Source organism: Astyanax mexicanus, chromosome 3 (assembly GCF_023375975.1).
Source record: "Astyanax mexicanus isolate ESR-SI-001 chromosome 3, AstMex3_surface, whole genome shotgun sequence".
Taxonomy (NCBI): Eukaryota; Metazoa; Chordata; class Actinopteri; order Characiformes; family Acestrorhamphidae; genus Astyanax; species Astyanax mexicanus.
Window position 1 is genome coordinate 50,202,652 of NC_064410.1, and position 6,000 is coordinate 50,208,651.

Consider the following 6,000-nt stretch of genomic DNA (forward strand, 5'->3'; position numbering starts at 1 on the left):
GGCAATGATGAGGATGAAGATGGCTACTACAATGACAATGATAGCCACGACGAAAACTATGGCAGCGACGATGAAGGCGATGCAGACAAAGGAGGCGGAGACGATTAAGGTGAAAATGGCCACGATGAGGATGAGATGATGCTCAGCATGGCGTTGATGAGAGCGAAGAAGGTGAAAGCAACGAATATGCAGGCCAGAAGATGGCGGTAACAGAGATGAAGGCGGTGATGTAGGCAGAGACAATGGCAATGGTGATGAAGACTATGGCGGAGATGAAGGCGATGCAGGCGGAGATGGTGGTGATGACGATGACGATAAAGAGGGCAATGACGAGAGCGAGATCACGCTCAAGACCATGGCGATGACGAAAGCAATGATGCAGGCGAAGCAGGTGAAAGTGATGAAGATGCCGGCGAGAAGATTGCGGCGATGATGGTGATGTGGGCAAAGATGGAGGTGATGATGGTGAAGACTGCCACGAAGATGACGACTACGATGGTGATGCAAAGATGGTGGTGATGACGACTATGGTGAAGATGGCCATGCGATGGTGATGATGGAGGTGAGTATGATGAGGGTGCCAAGGATCGTGGTGACGACAATAGCACAATACAATAGACAGAGCAGCGATGGTGGCAGAGATATGGAGGCAACGACTACAAGGGTGAAGATGCTGATGGCAAAGATGAATACGATGGTACGATAATTATAATGATGGCGAAAATGATTACGATCATGGTGAGGAGGGTTATGATGGAAGCAGGGAGCATATGCGACCCACGCACTCTGTCCAGCTCAAAGGATAGACACCACGTTGGATAATTGTCTTCAATTCCGAAACGAGGTCAGCATTAGAAGGAACGCCAGTTCCGGGCCGAGCAGCACGCGACCAGCAGGCGGCGCCAAATCAGCAGCAGGGATACCACAGTGGCCATGCTCGAGTAACGCCCAGTGAGGCTGCAGGGAGGCGGAGCCACACCAAGCCAGCGGGTCAGGCGGAAAAGCATGCTGGAAGGGGAAAAAGGAAAGGGCGGGCGCCGGCAGCGGCAGTGGTAACGGCGTGGGCGCCGGTAGAGGCAGAGAGAGAAAGAAGATGCTGAGAGAGAGAGAGAGAGAGAGAGAGAGAGAGAGAGAGAGAGAGAGAGAGAGGGGCGCTGAACTCATATGCAGAAATACCGCTGATCCATGTACATGAAGGCACGCCGACAGAGAGAGAGAGAGAGAGAGAGGAGGCGTGGCTACGCTCTAGAACGGCCCAGTGAGGCTGTAGGAAGGCGGAGCCACACCCCGCCAGCGGGTCGGGCGGAAAAGAAACACGGGCCGGAAGGGGAAAAAGGGAAGAGCGGGCCGCGGTAGCGGCACCGGCGTGGGCGCCGGTAGCGAGAGAGAGAGAGAGAGAGAGGGGCGCTGAACACATCTGCAGAAATACCGCTGATCCAAGAAGGCACGCCGACAGAGAGAGAGAGAGAGAGAGAGGAGGCGTGGCTACGCTCAAGAACGGCCCAGTGAGGCTGTAGGAAGGCGGAGCCATACCCGGCCAGCGGGTTGGGTGGAAAAGAAACGCAGGTCGGAGCGGGCCGCGGTAGCGGCAGAAAGAGAAAGAGAGAGAAAGAGAAGGGCGCTAAACACATGTGCAGTAATACCGCCGGTCCTCGGATATAAAGGCACTCCGGCACTCGCACGGGAGAGAGAGAGAAAGAGAGGGAGGAGGCGTGACCACGCTCGAAGCTCGAGCATCGCCCAGAGAGGCAGTAGTGGGAGGAAATGCAAAACAGACGGCTCCAAGCAGTGCAGCGAGCCGCCGGAGGGGCGCGTGCAGCGCCGAAAAGGGTTGAAGAGGAGTCCGGCGAAGACGCGAGGAAGCCCTGCCAGTGTAGCAGGAGTGGTTCAGCGGAAGCGCTGAGAGAGAGAGAGAGAGAGAGAGAGAGAGAGAGAGAGAGAGAGAGAGAGAGAGAGAGAGAGAGACTGCCGCGGATGACAGGGTCGCGGGGAGGCTTCGTGAAGGAAGCAGCAGCGGCGAAGAGAGAGGGAGAGAGACCGCCGAGGACGCGGAGGTCGCGTGGAGGCCCGGCAGTGGCAGCAGGAGAGGATAAACAGCGGCAGCGTCGCTGGAGAGATGGCGGAAAGAGAGAGAGAACGCGGAGAACGCGTGGAGGCCCCGCAGGGGCAGGAGGAAGGGTTTAGCAGCCGCGGCAAGAGAGACCGCCCAAGGGCCGAGGAGACCATACGGGAGCCGCCAGACCAGGTAGAGGAGACGACAGCCACAGCAGCCGAGACAAGATAAAACCACTACCAGGGAAGGCAGCCTGGAGCAGAGGCAGTGGGGGAGTCAGGGTGGACGGGAGCAGCTGGTCGCAGGAGACAGACAGGTGCAGAACCATCGTGTACCAGGTAAGGAGCGGTCGGCAACACCACATGCGAGGTTTGTTCAATGAGTAGGTAGAGAGGAAGTGACTGTTTAAATAGGGATGGAAGTGGGAGGAGTGAGGGCGTGGCTCACTCCCAAAACTTAGTTATGACACATAACTCCACTAAGTGGTGTCACTGACTTTAATATCACCTCTGATCGAATAACCTGCAGCAGCAGATGAACACACTGATAGAGGCTAGCGGTCCAGCGTTGTGGAATTACCGTAACTACCCTAATAATGCGCACTAAAAAGTCTCTGTGACACTGCAAGGCTGAAGATTAATGTTTATAAGGTTGGTGCTTAATATTAAAGCAGTGATCATTAAAACAAAATTGAGTACAGTCAGTCTTAGAGTCTTAGATGCCTTCTGGAGAACATAATGTCTCCTATGCAATAATGTTACGTTATAAAGTTTTTTTTTTTTCTTTCAAAAATGTGGGTTAAGCAGACTACTATACACTAGTATTTTCCTATATGTTTTTAATATTTGGAACATAATGAGGATAATAAGGTAATTAATGTCACTACTACTACAAATGGTGTGACTGGCTTCAAATATGCCTTTAATATCACCACTGATCAAATAATTGTTTGTGTAGACTGATTTAGATCTATAGTTCCCCAGGTGGCATGTAAGAGTTTTCAGTAGTTAATGTTGATTTGAGCAGTAATTCATGAATAGTTATTATAAAGGAGACATAATTAGTAAGTAGTTCTCCAGGAGATATGTAAGTCTCAGTAATTATTGTGGAGTTAATAGTGAACTACTATAAATATTAGTTCAGTACTATCTACTGAGTAATTATTCAGTACTCCCTGGTAGTTAATAGAAAATATTTAGGTGTTAATGCAGCACTATTAATTAGTTACTGCTTAGTTCCTGCTTAGTTACCTATTAACTATGGAACAGTATTATAAAGTATTACCCATTTATTCTAACATGGGGAGTCTGTCTTTGGTTTGCTACTGTAAAACAGAAACATCTTTGCATTAGCTAAATGTTACATCAGTGGCCTCCTTCTTTTCTCTTGGAGAGCTACAACTTCCCACAGACAGGATTCAACTCTGACTCAACTAATTACTGTCTTATTTATTGATTAGTATTTATATACAGTCAAAGGTTAAAACCTGTAGTACTCCAGGAAGATCTCCAGGAAGAAGGATAGAAACACGTATAGTATTTTAATACCAGCTCTAGTCCTGGTCTTGCCCTTGGTCTCTTATGTTCAGGCAACATTATCGTGGTCGGGATGATTGCTGTGATGTTTTGATATCTGAGAGCACTTATAGTGATGATAAGAGGATTTGCACTGATATGCTACACCTGCTACTGTCTGTTCTCAGTGACGCCAAAGACAGCTTACTCTGCCAAACTGTCCATGGTGGTCTGTGTTCAGTTCCAGTCATGTCAGTTATTGCTAATATAATATAATTTAATAACACAAACAATTGTACTTTTGTCATTGAGCAGCAATTATCCCACCAAACAGCTACACCTTGCTAATGTGTTTCAGTTTCTGGCAGGCCGTTATGTGCACAAAGACCTCCACATATACAGGGAGTAGCAACTAAATTTTCTGTACTTATAGACAATTTGTTGTAGTTATTGAAACAAAGACTTTAGCAAAGTTTTGTAGCATTTTCCAGCTTTTTAACATGATTTCTGAAAGTTACTGGCATCAAGGCCTGGTCCACACTCACCAATCATTCTTGAGAGGAACAGATTTATCAATAATTAGACTTTAAAATGCAGCGATTGTCACAGCCACACTTCTAATCCCATCTCCTTAAATGAAACACCTTTTGACAATTGTCTCTTGGAGAAGTCGTTAATTTACTTTTCCTAGCCTGCACTGTGAATGTGGATACTCAATGCGCTGCATACAAGACATGAAAAAGTACCACTGTTTTTGTGTAGCAGTTTAGTTAGATTGTGCTTGTCTATAATTAGGATTTATTTATATTATATATTTAGTGTCTTTTCTTTTTTATAGTAATTTATAGTAATCAATGCAGAAATTCAGTCACAAATAGTTCACTTTCTTTTTAGCAGCTGTACAAAACATTTAAACAACATAACAGTAGAAAAGGTAAATCATACTTAGAAGTAAGAGAGAAGCAAAAAACATTTTGGAAAACAGAAACACTGGAACACAGAAACATTGCTCCTAGTCATCATGTTTAAGCGGCACAGATGCAGGTGGTCTGCAGAAACACTAGTTTAAAGCATTCAGTTTCAACCATTTCCTGAACCATTGAGTTTTCTGTAGCTAAAGGTGTGAAGACCACGTCTCCAATGCAGTGAGTTCATGCTACAGTGGTATGCAAAATGTTGGGCATATAATTTGGTCTGATAATTTTCATGATGTTCCTTTATAAATCACTGGTTGTTTGGATCAGATATTTCAGTTAAATATATCTTATAGCAGACAAACACAGTGATACTTGAGAAGTGAAGTGAAGTTTATAGGAATTACAGAAAGTGTGCAATAATTCTAAAAATCTAAATTGGCCAAATTACAATAATATTTAGAAGAGCCTCCTTTTGTAGAAATAACAGCCTCTAAACACTTCCTATAGCTTCCTCCAGGTACACACAATGTAACAAAATTACGTTCCTCCGGAACCATGGCGCAACAATACAACAGACAATATAAAGTGCAAAATTGTAATGATGTTATGTTCCTCACAGTGGAAATTGACAGCTGAAATCTATGAGATCACTTTTTGTATCCTTCCCCTAAACCATGATGTTGAACAAAGATGCAAAAAGGAGAAAAAACTTGCAATTGGCACCTTTACCTTTTCTCATAATTAGATTTACCTTTGTATGTAGGTCAAGGGTCAGTAAAACTACCAAACAGATTTTGTGTTCCAATAATTAATGCTGGGGTTATTCAAATCAATAAAACAACAAGGGTGCCCAAATTTATGCACCTGCCAAGTTTTGTTTAAAGAATTATTGCACACTTTCTGTAAATCATATAAACCTCATTTCACTTCGCAAATATCACTGTTATATGTTCATCTGCTGTATGATATATTTATCTGAAATTGCTGATCCAAACAACCGATGATTTATTAAGAAAAACACACTGTGTATAGGCCTTCATTTCTGTGCCTTGGGGACACCACTTTCTCATAGTGCATATAGAAAGTAGAACAGCATGTTGTGAGTGCACTGATGGGTTTGTGTGGTGAGAGAGTTTTATGTGTGTGTGTGTGTGTAACTCATCACCTAACAGGTGCTTTTTGGTTTTGTGGCTTTCCTTGTGCTCTTCATCAGTCCATACAGTGTGCGTGTGTGCTCGCGAGCGCGTGGGAATTTGCATGGTATTGTTTATCTATGCAATTACCGCGTGCTGCGGTCTTCCACGAAATGCCCCCTTTGATTTTATCACTCTTTCATCCAAGTTCTTCTGAAAAGCTACAGTGCACGTGGGCTACTCAGAGAAATGTTTTGAGCGTCACTTCTCGTCTGTCTGCTTCGTTCTTCCTTTACTTCAGTCTGACAGGTGTTTGTGAGTGAGTGTGCGCGCGTGTGTGTGTGTGCATGCATGCTTGTTTGTGAGTATGTGTGTGCGTGCGC